Below are 23,852 nucleotides of genomic sequence, written 5' to 3'. Positions count from 1 at the left end.
TTTAAAAGTGAATGGGTTTATCTAAGATAGAAGCATGGCATTTTATCCACAATAACAACAGACAGAGAAGAAGTTTTTGTAAGGGCTATCGTCCAGTTTGTTCAGCTCTCCAGGAATGTGTTCCATGAGGTTCCCAAGCAGATGCATCAACTCTGAGTGGTGCTTGTCAGAATGGAAGAAGTCTTCTTGACAGAAGCCATGTTTGGTCTGCATTTAGGGAGGAGTAAGAAACATTATTTAGATAAAGAAGAGATAAGAGTATATATTTTATGGTTCTTTCATCTGAGGAATTTTTATTACTTTCCAAATGAAACCTGCTCCTCTGGAAAATACCCCACAAATATTCTCCTGAATCAAGGGAAACAAAAGAAATCAATATTTAGTCAAGACCTACTACGTGCCAGCATAGCAAGACAAACCCATTCCATTGGGTACAGAATGCTCACTTTCCTACTGGGACTTCTTTCTACTGGAAATCACAACAGTTAAGAGACACAGCCCCATTTTATGACCTGAAGAGCTTTCATCAAGCTACCTACTCAGGAACAAGAGTTCTTTACAATTCTATTAATTCAAATAGTACATTTCCTTCCCCATACACCCCTTCACAGTTCATTGGTTCCTATGTACATCATGTATTAATTGTGCATTTCTTTATTTTGTTGAGGTGATTGTGTCTCTGGTATAATATCTTCTGAAGTCTGCCTTGTTGAGTGTGTGCCATGTTAGTGGTTAACACACTATAAACATCATATTCTCTCATCTTGGACTTCTGGACATTTCACCTAGTCTCATTTCACATAACATGCATATATCCAAAGTTATTGGGATGAAAATGTTGTTGATGATGGTGACGGTGAGGCTGAAGGCTGCCATGTGTATTCTCAGTGCCTATAATGTGGTAGATATAACAGTAGATCTTTAATTTGTTGATTGGTTGCATGGATGGAGGTGGAATGCATAAATCAATGGATATCACGAAATTAGAATCCTCAGATACTGTTACCCCTCATGCGGATATGCTCTTTTAAATGTAAAGAACCCAAAACCTGTTATTCAGTTATTAACAAAGTGGTCTTGTCTTTCTTTAGTGATTGTGCTGCTGAGTGCTGAATTCCCTGTTTCCTGCCTGGAGAGGGATAATGATGGCATGGAAAAACATGGATTTAGAATTTGAAGACTGATGTTAAAGGATAATTTGTTTTCTTCCTAGCAGTGTTATCTTGGAGGAGTCATTTGCCTCTTTCATTCTTTCTCCACATCTATACAAGCAGAATAATAACATCCTTTATTGTACAGGATTTTGGTAGGATTACATGAAATAGTGGGTTAGGAGGTGGTTCATGTGCTAAAAGCAACACGCAAATTTGAGCTGCTAGTGTTCTCTTTGATGTGGGCAATACCAGCTGTCTTCTCTTTGTGAGTTCTTAGGAGCTAAGCTTTTCAGATTTGTTATATTTTCATTTCTGCTGAGAACACATAAAGATAACGTGAATGCTGCTAATGCCCAGGAAAATAAAAATAATGACAATTTTTCACCTCTGTAGAACCAATGGCTTACAAAGTGTGTTTCCCAAACACTGTCAGTCCTCACAACAGGCCCAAGCAGTGAATGTTCAAGTGCCTTCATCATTGCAGTGAGCTGTGCCCCTGAGCATTCCCCTCTGGAAGGAAGGGCTCCATGGGAGTAGGAATAGACCATATAACTGAATTCTCTGTTCAGAAAGTGGAACAGAGGAACAGTTTCCAGGGCTTAGAGGTCTTCTGTCTTGTTGAAACCAACTCAGATGGTTAATTTGAAGTGTGGACTTGACTAGGCCACCAGGTGCCCAGACATATGGTCAAATGTTATTCTATGTGTATCTGTGTAGATATTTCTGGATGAAATCACATTTGAAGTAGTAGACTGAGTAAAGTAGATTGCCCTCCCTAATGTGAGTGGGCCTCAGTCAAAAAACTGAAGACCTGAATAGAGCAAAAAGACAGGGTAAGAGTGAACTCCACCCCCCTGACTGCTTTGAGCTAGGACACTGGCTCTTCTTGAGACTTGAGCCTGCTGGCTTCTGAACTGGAATTTACATGGTTGGCTCTCCTGGTTTTCAGCCTCCAGGTTTTATGGCAATATGGAAGATTAGATGTTAAGTAAAACTCCTGCCATGATAGCACATCTAAAAATGCTGGATAAAGTACTTTAAAGTATTTTATTAATGAATGTTAAGTTTTAGGACAATTTTTTCAGACCTATAAAAAATATTGCAGATAGCAATATTCCAGAGTTCCCATATACTCCATATCCAGTTTCTCCTGTTACTTAACATCTTACACTGGGGGGATCCCTGGGTGGCTCAGCGATTTGGCGCCTGCCTTTGGCCCAGGGCGCAATCCTGGAGTCCCGGGATAAAGTCCCGTGTCGGGCTCCCGGCATGGAGCCTGCTTCTCCCTCTGCCTGTGTCTCTGCCTCTCTCTCTCTCTGTCTATTATAAATAAATAAATAAATAAATCTTAAAAAAAATCGTACATTGATATAGAATATTTGCTACAACTAATTAACCAAATATTGATTACATTATTACTAATTGAAATTCATACTTTATTCAGACTTCCTTAATTTTTACCTAATATCCTTTTTCTGTTCTAGGGTTCCATCTGAGATACAATATCACATTTAGTTAAGTTTTCTGAGAGCTCCTTTGGTGGTAATAGTTTCTCAGATTTTGTTTTTGGTTACTTTGATGCTTTTGAGGATTATCTGTCAGATATTTTGTAAAATTGCTCCTCAATTACATTTGTCTATTGTTCTTATGTTTAGATTGGGGCAGAAGTTTTGGAAGAAAGTTCATAAAGGTACAATGCCATTTTCATGAAACCCTGTCAAGGATACACACTAACAATATGACTTTGCCACAGCATGACTTTATTATTTGAAGTTGACTTGATTAACCTAGAAAACGTAGCATTTTCAGGTTTCTCCACTTCAACTCCTTCATCTTCTTTTTCTATACTCTGCCATTTGGGAGAAAGTCACTATATCCAGCTCACATTCTCCAATGAGTCATTTCCTTTTCTTGAAGAGTGATGTTAGAAACCAAGATCCATATGCTTAGGTGTGTTTATTGCTATTGCAGTGTTGTTACTTTTAGGTCTTCTCAGCTGACAAAACAGGGGAACCTATGCATGTATATTAATTAATGTATACACAGGTATCTATAAATATTTCTCTATTTGACCATATGTATAAATATTAAGCCAAATATGCATTCCTACTGATGTGCCCAACTGTAATCTATTATCATAGGATTAATTCTAGCATTTCCCTGGCATATCTGTAACCTTCCACCCCAACAGTGAGAAACTACCATTTGCTGTCCATTTATTTAATTGTTTAATTTATAAACAATTTAATTTTGCTTATATATAATTTACATTGGCTTTAGTTTTATGGACTCTACTCATTTCCACATTACTCAGGTGAGTACCCGTTCTTCTAATCCCTTCAAATACAGCTAGATTGCCATATTCTGCGTTCCATCCTGGGATTCCTCTGAGGACTTAAAGAGTTTTTCTTTGTGCACGTTAAGATGAATTCTTGCATAACAGAGTTCAATAGATGCCTATATAATGTATCCACAGTATCATACTGTATCATACTTAATAGCTTTACCTCCCTAGAAAATATCTGCTTTACCCATTCAACTCCCTCTTCTTTCCTTTGAAACTCATGGCAATCACTGATCTTTTACTGTGTCTATAATTTTTTTCGAATGTCATAAAAGTGGAATCATAAGCCTTTATACATTAATTTCTTTCACTTAGTAATATGCATTTAAGATTAATCCAGGGACAGCCTGGGTAGCTCAGCAGTTTAGCGCCGCCTTCAGCCCAGGGCCTGATCCTAGAGACCCAGGATTGAGTCCACGTCGGGCTCCCTGCATGGAGCCTGCTTCTCCCTCTGCCTGTGTCTCTGCCTCTCTCTCTCTGTATATCTCATGAATAAATAAATACAATCTTTTAAAAAAATTTTTTCATGGAATTATCACTCTTTTGTATTGCTGAATAATTTTTATTGTACTAATGTACCAGAGTTTCCTTATCCATTTATCCATTGAAAGGTATCTTGATTGTTCCCAGTTTGTGGCAATCATGAAAAAGTTGCCATATATATTCATACGCATGTTTTGTGTGGACATAACTTTTCAAATACGTTGGGTAAATACCTAGGAGTGCAATTGTCAGATTATATTTAGCTTTGTAAGAAACTGCCAAACCATCTTCCAAGTGGCAATATAATTTTGCATTTTCATGAACAATGAGAGTTTCTACTGATGTGAATATTCACCAAAAATTGGTATTGTCAGTTAAAAAAATTTTTTTAGGTATTCTAATAAGTGTGTGGTGGTATCTTATCTCACTTTGTAATTTCCTTATAATAAATTGTGTTAGTCCATTTGGGCTGCTATGATAAATATACCATACACTGGGGGCTTACTTATTTCTCACAGTCCTAGAGGCTGGGAAGTCCAAGATCAAGGCTCCGGCATATATGCTATATGTTGGCAAATTGAACTCCAATAAAAAAATTAAAAAAAAAAATAAATAAAAAGACTCTGGCAGATTCAGTGTCTGGTGAGAATACACTTTCTGGCTCAGACATGGCCATCTTCTCTCTGTGTCTTCACATAGCAGAAGTGGCAAGGGAGCTCTCTGAGTTCTCTTTTATAAAGGCACTAATCCTATTCAAGAGGGCTCTATGAATGACCTAATTACCTTCCAAAGATACCACCTCTTTAAATTATCATAATGGGGACTAGATTTCAACATATGGATTTGGGGGGAACACAAATATTCAGTTTACAGCACAAACTATTTAAGCAGCTTTTTATGTGCTTATTTGTCATCTATGTATCTTCTTTGATGAGCTGTCTGCTCATATTCTTTGCCTATTTTATTTGGCTTTTGGTTTTCTTATTGTTGAGTCTTAACTTTTTAAATGCATGATAAACTTGCAGGAAGGAAGAAAGGAAGTTCTGAAAATTCTGAAATGTCAAGAAAATATAATTCCATGGGTAAGCAAATTCTGGAACCAGTGTTTTCTCTGGGGATTTTTGTCAGTACCTGGAAGTATTAATGTGTAATGCAATCAATGGAGAATGGAAGAGAAAGGCTAGAGCCTAAATAATGGGTGGTCGTATGGAAGATTAATCCCCAGCCCAGCCATCAAACAGAAGTTGCAACAAATGAAAAAAGAAAAAAAGTCTAACCAACCAAATAAAAAAGCAAAACAAAGCAAAAAAAAAAAAAAAAAAAAAAAAACTTGCTTTGCAGAGGAAGTAGCAAAAATAATTTGTTTTTCCAAGTGTCTGGATGGATGTATGAGGATGGGGAGGGGTAAGAATGAGCAGAGGTAGAATAAAGTCTCTGCTAAGAATTCTAATAATAACTCAAATTCTTATAAGTATGGGCAAGAATTCACATTATCTGAGTGGCTATACTAACCAAAATCTCCAGATGAAAAGTCATTTAATTCTCAGTCATATTTTCTATCCTTTAAAAACATCTCCCTGACTGTGTATTAACTGTAACTTCCTCATATCTACCTTCTAATTCACATATTCTTACTCTGGATTGAAAGAGTCTCCATTAACCTGGTACAGGCAAATTCCAATTATTTCTGGTTGAAAAGACTTTAAACTCAGACATCAAATAATAATCAGACGTAAAATTCCATGGAAGATGAGCTCACACACACACACACACACACACACAGATACAACACATACACACACATCACCTAAAGCACAAACAAAAGAAGCTGTCTTAAACAAGTCAGCAGATAGAAAAAAATGTGGAGCCAGATCCTCAAACTAGAATTTTCAGATATAAAATACAAGATAAACATGTTCAAATGTTAAAAATCTGAGTATTAAAAATATGGTAAAAATATAAGAATGTATTATATAATACTTTCATACATATTGAAACATATATAATTAATTCATCATAATTGGAGAAAACATATACAATATCTAGAATTTAAAAAGTAAAAGCTAATATTAAAACTCAGTGGAAAGATTAATGTAGATTAGATATAGCAAAACAGAATAAGTAAGCTGGAAGATAGATATGAGGAAATTACATAGGATGCATCTCAGAGACAAGAGAAGGAAAATATGAATGAAAATAATAGAATATAAGGAATTAGAAAGTTGAACATAAGTCTACTGGGAGTTCCAGAAAGAGATGAAGGAGAGAAGAGGGAGAATTTACATAAAAATATAAATGGAATATTACTCAGCCATCAGAAAAGACAAATATCCACCATTTGCTTCAACGTGGATGGACCTGGAGGGTAGGTATTATGCTGTATTATGCTGAGTGAAATAAGTCAATCAGAGAAGGACAATCATCATATGGTTTTACTCATATAGGGAATATAAGAAATCATGAAAGGGATTGAAAGGGTAAGGAGAGGACCTGAGGGGGAAAAATTAGAGAGGGAGACAAACCATGAGAGACTCCTAACTCTGGGAAACAAATGGTTGTTGGGAGGATGGGGTAAATAGATGACGGGCATTGAGGAGGCCACTTGATGGGAAGAGCACTGAGTGTTATACTATATGTTGGCAAATTGAATTTAAATTAAAAAAAAGTATAAATAAATAAATAAAAATAAAAATTATATAATGTCTAAGAATTTCTAGTACTAATGTAATAAGCCATTTCTTATGAGGCCCAATAACCTCCAGCCAAGATACATAAAATGTAAGCTATACCTAGACACATAGTGAATTAAAGATTAGTAAAAACAGAGATCTTAAAATCAGTAAGTGATAAAAGATAAAAATGTGTAAAGAAACTAAAATTAGGCTGGAAACTGATTTCTCAATAGTAACAAAGGAAATTGGAGGACTGGTAAAAGTTTCTTCAAAGTGCCAAGAGAAAATAGCTTCCAAATTATGATTTGATGCAAGCATAATTATCTTTTTTAAAAATAACTTTGGAATGAAAGTATATCAGACAAACAAAATCTGAGTCAATTAATTTCCATTAAGCTTTCACTAAAGAAATTTCTAAAGAAACGCACTTCAGACAGTTGAAAAATAATCCTAGGGATCCCTGGGTGGCGCAGCGGTTTAGCGCCTGCCTTTGGCCCAGGGCGCGATCCTGGAGACCCAGGATCGAATCCCACGTCGGGCTCCCGGTGCATGGAGCCTGCTTCTCCCTCTGCCTGTGTCTCTGCCTCTCTCTCTCTCACTGTGTGCCTATCATAAATAAAAATTAAAAAAAAAAAAAAAAAAAAAAAAGAAAAATAATCCTAGAAGATCTGATATGAAAGATGAAAAGTGAATAAAGATAATGGTAAGCCTGTGGGTAAATCTAAACATACATTGAGTATAAAAAGGCAATATCAACAGTGTCTAACATATGGCAATAGAAAATTAATTAATTAATTAATTAATTTTAAAAGATTTTTATTTATTTATTCATGAGAAATACACAGAGAGAGAGAGGCAGAGACACAGGCAGAGGGAGAAGCAGGCTTCATGCAGGGAGCCTGATGTGGGACTCGATCTGGGTTTCCAGGATCATGTCCTGGGCCGAAGGCAGGCGCTAAACCGCTGAGCCACCCAGGGATCCCAGAAAATTTAAAGTAGAAAGAAAATTCTGAATATTTATATGTATAAATCAGAGGGGTATTTGAAGCTAAACTCATTAAAAAGACATGTTGATGAAGAGGAAGATAAAAATATTAAGTATCTCTTGATTTTGACAAGCTTAGTATGCATTTTAAAATTTCTAGGAAAACCTACAAAAGAATAGAAATAGAGCATATAATTTCCAAGTAGTAAAAGGAGAAAAAATGGAAGTGTGTGTGGATGAGGGAGAGAAATTCAATTAATTCAGCAGGTGAAAAGGAGGGGAAAAAACAGTAAGAAATGATAAATAGGATAAATAAATAGAATAAATAAAAAAGCATACTCAAAGAAAATTGAAAAGATTCTCATTAAGTTCAATAAAAGACCAGGGTGGTCCTTGAAACTTCTCTTATTCAACCTTTTTCTAGAAGCCATGCTCATATAGTCAGGCAAAAATTGCGAGTTTAAAGATTTGACAAGAAAGGCAACCTAGGGAATGGGAGAAGATATTTGCAAATGACATATCAGATTAAGGGCTAGTATCCAAGATCTATTAAGAATTTATCAAACTCTACACTCAGAAAACCAAATAATCCAGTCAAGAAATGGGCAAAAGATATGAGCAGACAGTTCTCCAAAGAAGACATATAAATGACCAACAGAAACATGAAAAAATGCTCCACATCACTTGTCATCATGGAAATATAAATCAAAACCACAATGAAAAACTTTACACCAGTTAGAATGGCTAAAATTAACAAATACAGTTAACAATAAATGTTGGCAAGGATGTGGAGAAAGGGAAACCATCTTGCACTGTTTTGGGGAATTCAAGCTGGTGCAGCCACTCTGGAAAATTGTGTGGAAGTTCCTTAAGAAGTTAAAAATAAAGCTACTACCCTATGACCCAGCACTTGCACTACTGGGTATTTCACTGATATAGTGAAACAAAGAGACTCCTGCACCCCAATGTTCATAGCAGCAATGTCCACAATAGCCAAACTATGAAATGAGCTGAGATGTCCTTTGACAGATGAAAGGATAAAAAAGATATATATCTCACATATATATATCAGATATATATAAACCAAAACCAGATAAAGACATTACAAAAAAAGAGAATTACAGGCTTATATCTCTGATAAACATAGATGCAAAAATCCTCAACAAAATATTAGCAAACTGGATCCAACAATACATTAAAAAAATCATTCACCACAGTTTCTGGGATACAAATGTGGTTCAATATTCATAAATCAATGAACATTATACATCACATTAGCAAGAGAAAGGATAAAATCATATGATCATTTCCATAGATGCAGAAAAAGCACTTGACAAAGCACAACATCCATTCATGATAAAAAAGAAACCCTCAACAGGGATGCCTGAGTGACTCAGTGGTTGAGCGTCTGCCTTCGGCTCAGGGTGTGATCCCGGAGTCCTAGGATCGAGTCCCACATCAGGCTCCCTACATGGACCCTGCTTCTCCCTTTGCCTATGTCTCTGTCTTTCTCTCTTTGTGTGTCTCTCATGAATAAATAAATAACATCTTAAAAAAAAAAACCCAAAACCAAAACCAAAACAAACAAAAACCCTCAACAAAGTAGGTTTAGAGGAAAGATATCTGAACATAATAAAGGCCATACATGAAAAACCCATAGTTAATATCCTCCTCAATAGTGAAAGACTGAGAATTCCCCCCTAATATCAGAAACAAGACAAAGATGTGCACTACCATCATTTTATTCAACATAGTACTGCAAGCCCTAGCCACAGAAACCCAACAACAACAACAACAAAAGTCATCGAAATTAGAAGAAAGCAGTAAAACTTTCACTATTTGCAGATGACATACTATTTATATATAGATAATTCTAAAGATACCACCAAAAATATACTAGAATTGATAAATGAATGCAGTAAGGTTACAGCATACAAAATCAATATACAAAAATCCATTGTATTTCTAAACACTAATAATGAAGCACCAGAAAGATAAATTAAGGAAACAATCCCATTTACAATTGTACCAAAAATAATAAAATACTTAGAAATAAACTTAACTAGGGAGGTGAAAGATCTGTACTCTGAAAACTATAAAACATTGATGAAAGAAATTGAAGATAACATAAACAAATGGAAAGATATTCCATATCCATGGATTGGGAGAACAAATATTGTTAAAATGTCTGCACTACCCAAAGCAATCTACAGATTTAATGTAATCCTTATCAAAATACCAACAGCATTCTTCACAGAACTGGAAGAAATAATGCTAAAATTTGTATGAAACCACAAAAGATCCTGAATAGACAAAGCAATCTTGAAAAAGAACAAAACAAGAGGTATTACAATCTCATATTTCAGGATATACTACAAAGCTTGGGCACATGGGTGGCTCAGTTAAGCTTTTGGTTCAGATCATAATTGGAGTCCTACGATGGAGCCCCACATTGGGCTCCCTGCTCAGCAGGGAGTCTACTTCTCCCTCTCCCTCTGTTCTTACCCCCTGCTTGTGCCCACTCTCTCTCAAATAAATAAATAAATAAATAAATAAATAAATAAATAAAATCTTAAAAAAAGATATACCACAAAGCTGTAGTAATCAAAACAGTATGATACTGGCACAAAAATAGACACATAGATCAATAGAACAGAACAGAGAGCCCAGAAATAAACCCATGATTACATGGTCAATTAATCTTTGATAAAGGAGGCAAGAATATGCAATGGGGAAAAAAAAAACAGCCTCTTCAGCAAATTGTGTTGGGAAAACTGGGGAGCTACATGCAAAAGAATGAAACTGGATGACTTTCTCATGCCCTACATAAAAATAAACTCAGTATGGATTAAGGACCTAAATGTGACACCTGAAACCATAAAAATCCTAGAAAGGAGCACCGGCAGTAATTTCTCTGACTTAGCCATAGCAACATTTTTCTAGATATGTCTCCTCAGTCAAGAGAAACAAAAGCAAAAATAATCTATTGGAAGTAATCAAAATAAAATTTTCTACACAGCAAAAGAAACAACCAACAAAACTAAAAGACAACCTACTGAATAGAAGAAGATATTTGCAAATGTCGTATCTGATAAAGAGTTTTTATCCAAAATGTGTAAAGAACTTATACAACTCAACACCCAAAATACAAATAATCTAATTAAAAAAAGAGCAGAAGATATGAACAGATATTTCTCCAAAGAAGGTATATAGATGGCCAACAGACACATGAGAAGATGCTCCACATTACTCATCATCAGAGAAATGCAAAGCAAAATCACAACGCGATATCACCTCATTCCTGTCAAAATGCTTAGAATCAGAAAGACAAGAAAGAAATATATGTTGACTAGGAAGCGGAGAAAAAAAGAACACTTGTGTGCTGTTAGTAGGAATGCAAATTGGTGTAACTGCCGTGGGAAATAGTATGGAGTTTCTTATAAAAATTAAAAATAGGATTGCGGTATGATCCAGTAATTCCACTACTGGTTATTTACCCAAAGAATACAAAAACACTAATTCAAAAAGATAATATGGGGCAGCCCAGGTGGCTCAGCAGTTTAGCGCCGCCTTCTGCCCAGGGGAGGATCCTGGAGTCCTGGGATTGAGTCCCACGTTGGGGTCCCTGCATGGAGCCTCTTCTCCCTCTGCCTGTATCTCTGCCTCTCTCTCTCTCTCTCTCTCTCATAAATAAATAAATAAATAAATAAATAAATAAATAAATAAATAAATAAATAATAAGCACTCCTATGTTTACTGCAGCATTATTTATAATAGCCCTTGAAACAGCTCAAGTGTCCATTGATAGATGTATGAATAAAGAAGTTGGAATATTTTTATTTATTTACTTTTGGTTTTTGTTTTTATCTTTATTTGAAAGAGAGAGAGAGAGAGGAAGAGAGAGAATGAGAGAGCACAAGCAGGGAAGGGGCAGAAGAGGGAGAGAGAGAAATTCTTAAGGAGGCTCCATGCTCAGTGCAAAACCTGATGTGGGGCTTGATCTCACAACCCTGAGATCATGACCTGAGCCAAAACTGAGTCGGATACTTAACCAACTGAGCCACCCAGGCACCCCTACATATAACTGAATATTACTCAGCCATAAAAAATAATGAAATTTTGCCAATTGCAACAACATCGATGGATCTAGAGAGTAAAATCCTAAGTGAAATGGAGACAAATACTATATGATTTAACCCCTATGTGGATTTTAAGAAACAAAACAAAACAAAAGAAAAAAGAGATAAACCAAAAAATAGATTATTAACTATAGAAAACAGGGATCCCTGGGTGGCGCAGCGGTTTGGCGCCTGCCTTTGGCCCAGGGCGCGATCCTGGAGACCCGGGATCAAATCCCACATCGGGCTCCCGGTGCATGGAGCCTGCTTCTCCCTCTGCCTGTGTCTCTACCTCTCTCTCTCTCTCTGTGACTATCATAAATAAATAAAATAAAATAAAATAAAAATAAAAATAGAAAACAAACTGATGGGTACCAGAGGGGAGGAAGGAGAGGGGATGGGTGAAATTGATGAAGGGGATTAAAAATACACTTATGAGGAGCACTGAGTAATGTATAGAATTGCTGAATCACCACACTGTACCCCTGAAGCTAATATAACATTGCAAGTTAACTATACTGGAATTGAAAAAAAATTGACAATGACATGCACATAATTTTTGGTAACAAATAAAAAATCTATTGGGAGACATTAAGAAGACTTTAATAAATAGACATAATATGTATATGTGTAGAAAATATTCATGTTGTAAAGATGTTAATTCTTCCTAATCTGATCAATAGATTCAATGCAGTTCCAAGCTATATCTTAACAAAATTTCCTGTGGAACATGATAAAAAAAAATTCTAAAATGCTCATGAGAGTGCATTCGTAGGATTCTGGGAAGCAGTAGCCAAGATGGAGTTAGAGGTGTAAGAGGTTTTTTGGGGTATGATGCCTGTGAAAGATAAAGAGAAGAGGGAGCAGCAGTGGGCAGGCAAAGCCTTCATACTGCTACGTCGATCTAACCCCTGTAAAAAGAAGAGAGAAAGAAAGGAGAATGAAGCAGGAGGAGTGTCAGTGGGCAGTGCAGCTGTGGGGATAGCTCCACTAGACCAGTGGGGAGCTTGGGTGAATGATTGCTCATAGAAGAGTCCTACTCTGGCCAGATATGGTGAACCTTTGCTCAACCACCACTATGCTCAGTTATCATCTGAGACCTGTCTGTGGAGTGCATGGATTCAGGTTTAAGCTGAAGCAGATATTGAAGGCACCTACAGCTGGAGACTGTTGGCTGACTGCACTCCCCATGGCAGGTTCTCTTTTGGAAGGGAGGTCTAAGTAGTGTGCTTTTATGGTTGCCACAAAAGGAAAAGTGCTAAAACTGATCAAGATACTTGCCCTTCCAATTTACACATTCAATGCAATCCCTATCAAAATACCATGGACTTTCTTCAGAGAGTTGGAACATATAATCTTAAGATTTGTGTGGAATCAGAAAAGACCCTGAATAGCCAGGGGAATATTGAAAAAGAAAACCAGAGCCAGGGGCATCACAATGCCAGATTTCAGGTTGTACTACAAAGCTGTGATCATCAAGACAGTGTGGTACTGGCACAAAAAACAGACACATAGATCAGTGGAACAGAACAGAGAACCCAGAAATGAACCCTCAACTCTATGGTCAACTAATATTCGACAAAGAGGAAAGACTATCCACTGGAAAAAGGACAGTTTCTTCAATAAATGGTGCTGGGAAAATTGGACAGCCACATGCAGAAGAATGAAACTGGACCACTCTCTTACACCATACACAAAGATAAACTCAAAATGGATGAAAGATCTAAATGTGAGACAAGAATCCATCAAAATCCTAGAGGAGAACACAGGCAACAGCCTTTTTGAACTTGGCCACAGTAACTTCTTGCAAGATACATCTATGAAGGCAAGGGAAACAAAAGCAAAAATGAATTATTGGGACTTAATCAAAATAAAAAGCTTCTGCACAGCAAAAGAAACAGTCAACAAAACTAAAAAACAACCTACAAAATGGGAGAAGACATTTGAAAATGACGGATCAGATAAAGGGCTAGTATCCAAGATCTATAAAGAACTTATTAAACTCAACAGCAAAGAAACAAACAATCCAATCATGAAATGGGCAAAAGACACGAACAGAAATTTCACCAAAGAAGACATAGACATAGCCGACAAGCACATGAGAAAATATGCTCCGCATCACTGGCCATCAGGGAAATACAAATCAAAACCACAATGAGATACCAACTCACCCCAGTGAGAATGGGGAAAATTAACAAGACAGGAAACAACAAATGTTGGAGAGGATGCGGAGAAAAGGGAACCCTCTTACACTGTTGGTGGGAATGTGAACTGGTGCAGCAGCCACTCTGGAAAACTGTGTGGAGGTTCCTCAAAGAGTTGAAAATAGACCTGCCATACGACCCAGCAATTGCACTGTTGGGGATTTACCCCAAAGATACAGATGCAGTGAAACGGCAGGACACCTGCACCCCGATGTTTCTAGCAGCAATGTCCACAATAGCCGAACTGTGAAAGGAGCCTCGGTGTCCATCAAAAGATGAATGGATAAAGAAGATGTGGTCTATGTATATAATGAAATATTATTCAGCCATTAGAAATGATAAATACCCACCATTTGCTTCAATGTGGATAGAACTGGAGAGTATTATGCTGAGTGAAGTAAATCAATCGGAGAAGGACAAACATTATATGGTCTCATTCATTTGGGGAATATTAAAAAATAGTGAAAGGAAATAAAGGGGAAAGGAGAGAAAATGAGTGGGAAATATCAGAGAGGGTGACCGCACATGAGAGACTCCTAACTCTCGGAAACAAACAAGGGGTAGTGGAAAGGGAGGTGGGCGGGAGGTTGGGGTGACTGGGTGATGGGCACTGAGGGGGACACTTGGGATGAGCACTGGGTGTTATGCTGTATGTTGGCAAATCGAACTCCAATAAAAAAAATACAAAAAAAAGATACTTGCGCTTCTTGACATCAAGACTGTATTATACTAAAGCTATATTAATTAAGGTATCGTGATTTTGATTTAAGAATAGTTAGGCAGGTGAATGAAAAAACAGAGTTCAGCATCAGATCTACACACATTCAGAAACCTGTTTGATGACTGCGCTGGCCCTGCAGATCACTGGAAAAAGAATGGAAGATTCTATAAATGGTGCCAAGACAATTCTTTATCTAGATGGTAAGAAATGAAAATGGATCCTCACTCTATCTCAGACACAAAAATCAATTCCAGATGGATTGACTATTAATGTGAATAGCAAAACTTTAAAACTTTTAGAAGAAAATGTGAGAGAATTCCTTTATGATCTTGAGATAGGAAGAATTTCTTAAGATACAAAAAAAGCATATACCATAAAGGGAAATATTGATAAATTCATCCACACTAATATTGACAACTTTGGTTCATCTAAATACATTATAAGCAGAGTAAAAATGTAACCCATAAACCAAGAGAAGATATTTTAATACCTATAATCTACAGATTACTGTTACGTACAATATGCTTTAAAAAAAAAACTCTTGAGAATTAAGAAGTGAAAAGCCAAATGATCCTAATGGATAAATGAACTAACGACATGAATAAGAATTTCACAAAAGGGAAACATATTTGGTCAATAAACACAGGAATGGTGCTTGATCTCCTTAGTAATGAAAGAAATGTTAATTAAAATATGAGATAAAATTTCACAAGTATACTGGAAAGCAAAAACCTTGACAAGGCTGTTGGCAAGAATGTAGAATAATGGGAAGTCTTATGCTCTGCAGGTGAAAGCATACATTGACATTATCACTTTGAAAATCAGTTTGAGATTATCTAATAAAGTCAAAGATGCCCGGATTCTGTGACCCTTAGTTCTGCTCCTAAGTAAATATCCTGTGGCAGTGGCCTTCAAACTGGGAGCATGTATTTCCTGGAACGTCATAAAGATTTCCAGGGGGTTTGCAAACACTGGTGATTTTAAATGAATTAATTTTTATACTGTCAGTATCTATCTATACTCTTTACTAAAATTGTTCTGACAATATGTTTTGGATAAAAAACATCATGTTGGTTCCCCTTCTCCTAACTCCCCTTTTACAATCACCCTTGTCTTGTTGTTATGAATGAAAACCTCTCGCCAATCTTCTCTTACTCTGATGTATCACTCTGGAATATAAAGACCCTTGAAAGTGGGGGCACCACTGAGGTAATGCAAGATATTATTACCTTGAAGCCTCCTTCAATCAAGATTCCATATTCCTGTGGTAGAGCTTTGTGATTTTTCTGATCCAGTAAATTTTTCTAAGAGCAAAGTATTGTATTAGAAATGGAATAGTTTGGCTCCTATTAGGATGTCCTGAATCCAGCATGAGTGGTGACAATTTTCATTTAATGACCTTACTTCTTGAAATCTGTGACTGCTATCCAAAATACATCAGCCCTGTGAATATCAAAAAATGGAAGCACCTTATTTCAACCGGGTAACAAATTTAGAGCAAGGTTCTATCTCAATCACTTATCTATCCATCCATCCATCTGTCCATACGTTTATCAATCTTAAGTTATATTATAAAAGTAAAATGTTTGTCAGGGCTTCATAGTAACACATTAATTTAGGATTGAAATCAGATTTTCTTCTGACACAAAGTAAGTCTGGCCTAGCTGACTGATTAAAACTAAAGACTAGTTTGCTTGTTCAGTTATAAACTGGATATTTTCCTTAGATTGTTTGAGTTATATTCTTACTTCCAAGATTTAGATGAAAGTGTTTTAAGAGACCTTGATAAGATAAAAAGCATCTTATAAAAAATTATTTGAGCAAAATTTGATGAAAATATACAGTATTTATTTTTCCTCAACCCTTTCCAACCACATTAGGTTAAACAAGGTTATTCTAAGTGAAGAAATTATATATATGATGAATAGTTATTTGATAAATCTTTCTTGATTAGCTATATGATGAAGCCTTTTGGTTATAGTTCTGAGAAACTGAAAAAAATAATACTAAATGACTGAACAGGGTTTTGTTGTTGTTTTTGTGTTTTGTGTGTGTGTGTGTGTGTGTTTTTACAAGTCAAAGAGTTTGCAATTCTTTACTTTCAACCAAGTTGACAAAGGATCCAATCAAGTTGTCAGCTGATGGATCATTAAAAATAATGTTTAAAAATGCTAGATTACCAAGTGACTTTTTGCATAAAACTTGAAAGAATTCAAGAAATTGGGAGACTTTTCTGTAATAATATTCTTTCCATTTTCAGCTTTAATATCAATGGGAATACTTCTGTGTCTTGAAATTGTCCAGAATGTCCAGAAAAGTGGCAGCAATTGCAGGAATCTCTGTTAGTGGATGCCCATTTTGTCAGCCTGATCTGGGGAGTCTGGGCTAGGAGATACCTAGAGACACAGGAACTCATCTTCTGTCTTAGTTTCCCTGAAACAAGGTTGCCTGTTATTTCCTCATCCGGCTTCATTCTCTCCTTTACATCCCCTCTGTGTCTCACTACTGCAGGAGGTAAAAGCTCATTTGAGAACAGGAACGTGTGGAACAAAATGCCAACTACAACGTCTTCCTATTTGAATTGGCCTCCATCAGCAAGTTTCACCATAGTTACAGCATGACAAATATCATAGTCTTTGCAACTATTTAAGCCTCTATTGAAAAATTTTACTTATTTTATTTTATTTCTAGATATTTATTTAAAACTATTGAGGGGATATTTATCTTTTCAAGTTTTTATCAGATGGGCAAAAATAAAAATTTGAGGAGCATTGCTTTAGGGAAATTCTTGCACATATGTAATAGGGCTCATATATAGGAATCTCTTTTGTTCCTAAAAGCAAAATCCTAGAAATAATCAAATGCCCATTTAAAATAGGGTTAAATAATCTATAATACCTTCAAACAATGGAATACCATACAGCAATAATATTTAAGAAATGAGAGTTATATTTATCTTCATGGTTTTCAAAGCTGAGTGAAAAGAACAAGTTACAAAAGAATATATCACTATGAGTTTTGTAAGACAAAGTTCAAACCCCAGCAAGACCGAGTACTGTATTGTTTAGGGTTTATCATGCCAAAATCTCACACACACACACACAAAGCCCAAGGGAATGATAAACATAAAATTTAGGATAGTAGTTTCTTATGGAGGTGGTGAAGAGGTTGAAGCAGCCCATTAGTCTTGTGTGGGGACTTCAGAGGCACTGTGATGTTCTAGCTTCAATTTGTTAAACTTCAAGGTAGATAATGGGTCATTATTATTATTAAAATTATAAATATGTATTGTATTTTTATGTTTAAACAATTCTCCAGTATACATTATAAACATTTTTAGAAGAAAGGGGAAAGGAAACTAAAGAGTATCTTAGGCTCAACACTACTGTCAAGGGATAAAAGTAGAAGGCAAAATGAATAAGAAGGAGCTGAAAACTCCTCCAGACTGTGACCTCTTATTTTCTTGTTGGGGTCTTTTCTTGTCCCCATCCCTACTCAGAAACTTCCAGGCAGCTGGGATATTGGATTCATGAGGGTAGCAATGTTCTTGTTCTGCATGGTTTTCTGTCTTGACACAAGACATTTTCTGGTGGCTGGAACATGAAGCAAAGTCATGATTAGCAAGAGGGTCTGGCAGGAAGTGGGGAACTGAAGTGCTTATCAGATTTCCAACTGATAATTAAGGCAGACACAGTGGTGGTTAGGTTTCAGGGGGCTTGCAAGGGCAAAAGACTCCCCCCAAACTTCTCGGATTCCAAGACTATGACAGCAAGAGGAATTTTAGATGCCACCAGCCTGCAAGCCTGGGTTCCCTGACACATAGTCTGCCTTGTTTAGAGTCCACTCAGGACCTTGCTTGTTAGTGTGCACCCTAGAATTTTGAAGCAAGTTGACCACTTTATTTACTATGTCCCCAGGTCCATCTTCCTCAGTGCCTTGGGCTCATTCCTTTTGCTTCTAGAAATTTTGTTTTTGTTTTTGTTTCTTTAGTGGATCTATAAGCTTGAAATTGTTGGCTTTTCTTACTGTGCCTACTCCTTGGACTTGGAAACTGATGTCTGAGTAAGAGACACCCTAGTTTAACCTCAGCCCAGCCTAAAAATAGGACTTATATGGTCTCTGGTCTCATTCCAGCTCTTTCTCCACTTGAGGGCTCCGGCTAGGAACTCAAGGCTGGTGCCAACTTATTACAGTGTCCTGAAGGGACTCTGCATGCTGATTCTGAAGAGCACTGAGAAAGCAAGGATTGGCAATAAATCCACACTGTGCAATGTTCTCCTCATGATGCTAAAGAGTCTAATGTGAGGATAGCTAAGGGCTTTGATGGAACCTGAGCAAAGAACATTGAACTGAGTCATACTCAGTGAAAAGGGAATGCAGGCCTACAATATTTTCTCCAGTATTCCCCTAAGTGATGTTCATGGAACATTATTCCTTCCAATATGCCATGCAGAGAAAATACAAAACACTGAACATCTGATCCTCTACTTGGAAAGTCATAATGGCTCTGAGAAGTCTTGCAATAAAGATCATTTAACTCTGTGTTTGCCAAACATAAAAGATCATGAAAACTCTTCCTGTCTTTCTCTCTTCCTCCCTTCATTCTTCTTCCCCTTCCTCCTCTCCTTCCTCTCTGCCTTTCTTTATTTCTCCTCATGCTCTGAAGGCTTGGATTTGTTTAGAATATACTTTGGGTAATGCAGCTTTATAAACGCGGACCAATCCACAATTGCAAGTGAGAGATGGGTCTCATAGCCATTGTATGCTGACCAGCAGCTGACCTTGACCTCCTGGTGCACTTAAGGAGGCACAAATCAACAAGCTCTGTGACATCACTGAAAAAAGCATGTTAGAAGGTCACTCTGACAGATGTTCTACATTATTAGTTGAGTTGGATGAACTCATTATGCCTAATGAGAATGAATTTGTCATTTTATTGACATAAATTTACCAGTAAAAATGTAGATCTAAATAATAGAATGGTCCCTTTGCACATAGTTTTAGAATCTTTCACCATATTTCCATGATAAATTACTTAATTGGCAACTTCTGTCATTCTGGTGACATTTTGCCTACTGATCACATAACTAGTTCTCGGTTATTGATGCTTTACAATTGAATATAAGGTAGACATTCCAAAACATTGCACAGTGTTTAAATCATTTATATGTAATCTTAGAGAGTGTTCATTCTTTCAATAAACATTAGAAACATACTGAGATCATAGTTCCATGTTAAGTCAGAGAAATGGAGAACAGAACAAAACCAATTTCACTTCCTTAACAGAAATTTTGAAAAGAGTGAGCCTCCTGCATGCAAAGTGGAGCCATAGGGCCTTTTCCTATTCCTCGGGCATTTATTCGGTCGACATTATTATCTTCATTTTGCAAACGTGGAACCTAAGACTAGGAGACATTCAACTTTTCCAGGATCATTTACACTGTGAGGTTAAATCTGAGAGAAAAATACAAGATACTTGATACAGGCTGCATACTTAAGCAAGAAGGTTTTATACTACTTGAATCAGCAAACTTTACAAATAATGGTGATGCCCAAATGATGACTTGAGCTAAGCAAGTACTGCTCAAACCTCCCTGTCAACTGATTTATGAGTCTTTGACAATTCCCACCACCTCAGCAGTGCTGTGATTTAAGGATTTTGTGATTTTGGCCAAATATTCTTTGTAGCCAAATTTGGGCTCTTTTTGGCAGTCAAGAGCAGCGGTTTCCTATCTTTTAAAAAAAGCAGTACCTAACCCTTCTTCTGCTGAAGTAGGGCACAGATATCTGATACATAACAGCTCTGGGAGGAACCTCTAGGCCCCTTCTCTTTAGCCTCTCCTTGGCCTTGGCAGTGGTGGTTCCAGCATATCAATATAGAAGGAGAGTAGAACCATTACTCTGGTTTTAAAAGGTAACAGCGGGTGTCTGGGTGGCTCAGTGGTTGAGCGTCTGCCTTTGGCTCAGGTCGTGATCCCGGGGTTATGGGATGGAGTTCTGAATCGGGCTCCCCATGGGGAGCCTGCTTCTCCCTCTACTTATGTCTGTGTCTCTCATAAATAAATTTTAAAAAAATCTTAAAAAAAATTAAAAGGTACCAGCGACCTGGCTACGATTAAATAGCAAGGTTTTATTAGATATAACATTATTATTATTATTGTAGGTTATATGTTATAATTGTAAATACTATCTATTATATTACAAGTTATAGATTATTATGATTATTAGTATTATAGGCCTTTATTAGATACAGGTTATTTTATAGATTTTATTAGACACAGGATTTTATTAGACTATAGGTTATTGTGTTTGAGGTAACTGGTTAGCATATGGGCTGATTAAAGTTTCCTTCACCCAGGTACCCACATGGTGCCACCTTTATCATGGAGACCCTTTGCAAAACCCCATACAGCCTGGCAAGCAGTTTGAACAGTGTTGGTCTAGGCTTAAAGCCTAGCTCTCAGCTTTTAAAGACCTGCACCTTGTGACCTTGGCAAGCCTCTCCCTCTCCCTGGACACATTTTCCGCAGGCACAAGAGGATTCAGCATTTTGCCCGCAGGCTGTCCCCAGGATTTTCTGAAGATTAATGAAATCAAGTCCACAAAGCCTTCTCTGTTCCTTGGAGAACAGGGAGACGGAGGGAAGAGAAGAGAAAAGATGAAATTATCAGGTCTGGCCACACTAGGGTAACATTCTTGAATCTAGCCTGTTTGCTTATTTACAAAAGGACTCAGAGGCTCCCTCTGCTTCCCCCTGCACCATGAAAGAATTTGAAAGTGATTGACAGTTTTGTCTTCCTTCTGGCAGCTCTCATATTTTCCTACACCAAACCTGACAGTGATCTGTGGGACGCGAACATGGAGGCCGAGCAAGTGCAATCATGTGACCAACAGCTAAGCTTCCATCCTTGACACAGGCTTACGCAGTGATCCGGCCTGAGACAGGGATTGGTGAATTACTGTAAAGAGAAAGCCTCTTCTAAATGCTCAGACTCTCTGGCTCTCACTGCAGGCTTGAAGGATTTGACTGTGAATACTTCTGGAATCCTCCCTTCCTTGTTCTTGATTAACTATTGAGAGGACAATCTACATCTCTGGGAGAAGTGACCCTCACTCTGCTCTAAGCAAGAAAAATGAGATATGAGGCATTGCCCTATAATACTGGTGGAATTCATTCATTCATTCATGTATCAGGCTTTGTGTAAGGCAATGGAGAAGCAGAGATTAAACAATGAAATCAGTACCATGGTTCCTTACCTAGACTGTAGAGGTCTATGAACGCCGGATCTTGTAATCAAAATGCATGCCTATGCTAATGTGCATTTATCCAGGAGAGAACATATAGCTTTGATCAGGTTCTCAAAAGTTTAAGAGCTGCTAACTCATGGGAAAGATCAGTTGTAAAGGCTTTTGTCATAAAGGGTAGAATGTATGAGTCTATTCTGTGTTGGTGGGGGGGGGTGGTGGGATGTGCTGGTGAAAATATCAATCTCAGGGGGGCAGCCAAAGATAGTCAGTGTGACAGCAGCCAGATGCGACCAGCAGCGATTTCTCCTGGGGTGCTAATCTGGTGCCTGGTAATAGTTAGGTGAACACAAACATTTTGTGCAGTGAGAAGAGGATGAACCTATGGAGAGGGAAATCCGCATGGAGAATCTGTGTCTTAACGGTTCTGAGGAGTCTGCAAATATTCTGGGAAGAAAAAGTGCCTATGGTTTCCCCACCTCAATCACCCCTTTCCGGGCAGGAGGAATCCTAGTATTCTCTTACAAACGTGCTTCACATCATTTGACTGCTACGGGTGGCATGTTTCCCAACCTGCGGATCTTTGAGGCACTTGATTTAGCATTTTGTAATTATCTACGAATCTATTTATTGTTACCCTCAGTGGAGCTCTCTGAGGACAGCAACTGTGGTCTTAACTCACCAGCGTTTCCTAGTATCTACCCTGAACACTTCCTGGGTGTCCTTGGCGCCCACTGCTCCCCTGCGTCCTACCCTTTTGCACTCTCGTCAAGAAATGTTGTCTGTTTTCTTCACTCCTTGAATTTGGGCTGACTGTGTGACTTGTTTGGCCAACAGAATGTGGCAGAAGCAACATCATGAGAGTTTTAGAGTTTAGGACTTAAGTAGCCTTGTAGCTTCTGCCTCCACTTCCCCCTCTTGGAGGCCTGAGAAGCCACGTTCAAATTATCTTACTAGAGAGCCCACATAGAAAGACAGAAACTGGAGGATGAGAGATCATGAACCAAGAGAGAGATCCAGCCAGACCACAGCCGATCTGGTCATGTGAGCTCCAGATGGGGATGTGGAATGATCTTGAGTCCTACAGGCCTGACTGGGCTGTCCCAGTCGACATCATAGACACAGCTGTTCTAATTACAATTAGACCTGCCAAAATTGTAAAATGGTGATCAATTAAATGGTTGTGGATATTGAAGCCTCATTTTTAACTTTAATCCACTAAGCTTTTAAATGATTTGTTAAGCAGCAACAGATAATTAATATGGTGGCCCTTAGATATTACATATTGATGAATGAATGATGAGTAAATGAAACAAACTGGTTTCCCCTCTAAAGACCTGTAGATTATCTGTTGTAGATGCCCCGTCAATGGTATGTACTTGATAATCCCTTATCTGAGTCTGTGGGGCTAACATAAATAGTCCCATCCATTTCTACTGTGCTCATTATCTTTATATCAGCGCTCCCTGGTGGACGTCTGGAAAAATCCTGCATAAGGAGGCAAAGAAGTGTTAGGGACAAAGAGTGTACAGAGCTCCAAGGAGGTGGGGGGCAGGAGCATACAGCTGCCTGGGGTGGTCAAGTAAGGTTTCAGAGGGGATGACTTCTCGGATGGGGGGGGGTTCCTTTTCCATCTGGAACAGCAGAAAGAGCAAAGCAGAAAGAGCTTTGCAAGCAGTAGAAACAAAATGTCCAAAGACATAAACTAGAATGGTTTTGTAGAATTTTTAGAATCACAGGCAGCTTCTGAGACCATTTTATTCACCAGACCTTACTGACTACTCAAAGATTTCACATGTTTGTGAGAGAGTAGCAGGTGGGTAGCTAGATGAAGGTGATGCTGGGGGGCATAAGTAGGGTCTCGGGTATGGGTAGCTTTTTTGGTCCATAGGAATAGAACCTTTCTCTAAAGATACAGGCAGCATG

The 23,852-nt window shown here is 37.6% G+C and overlaps 1 long non-coding RNA gene across 1 annotated transcript; it reads right to left on the bottom strand.

The window, feature by feature from the left end:
- Positions 1-22,083, bottom strand: LOC111095261. Its single transcript, XR_005357189.1, has 2 exons — positions 21,939-22,083; positions 1-207 (listed from the first exon to the last, which is right to left on the bottom strand). It is a non-coding gene; the product is annotated as an uncharacterized LOC111095261 (long non-coding RNA).
- Between the last annotated feature and the right edge of the window lie 1,769 nt (positions 22,084-23,852).

The sequence above is a fragment of the Canis lupus genome, chromosome 3 (genome assembly GCF_011100685.1).
Source record: "Canis lupus familiaris isolate Mischka breed German Shepherd chromosome 3, alternate assembly UU_Cfam_GSD_1.0, whole genome shotgun sequence".
Taxonomy (NCBI): Eukaryota; Metazoa; Chordata; class Mammalia; order Carnivora; family Canidae; genus Canis; species Canis lupus.
Note: the sequence above shows the minus strand (reverse complement) of the source record. Positions and strands in the feature narration are given on the sequence as shown.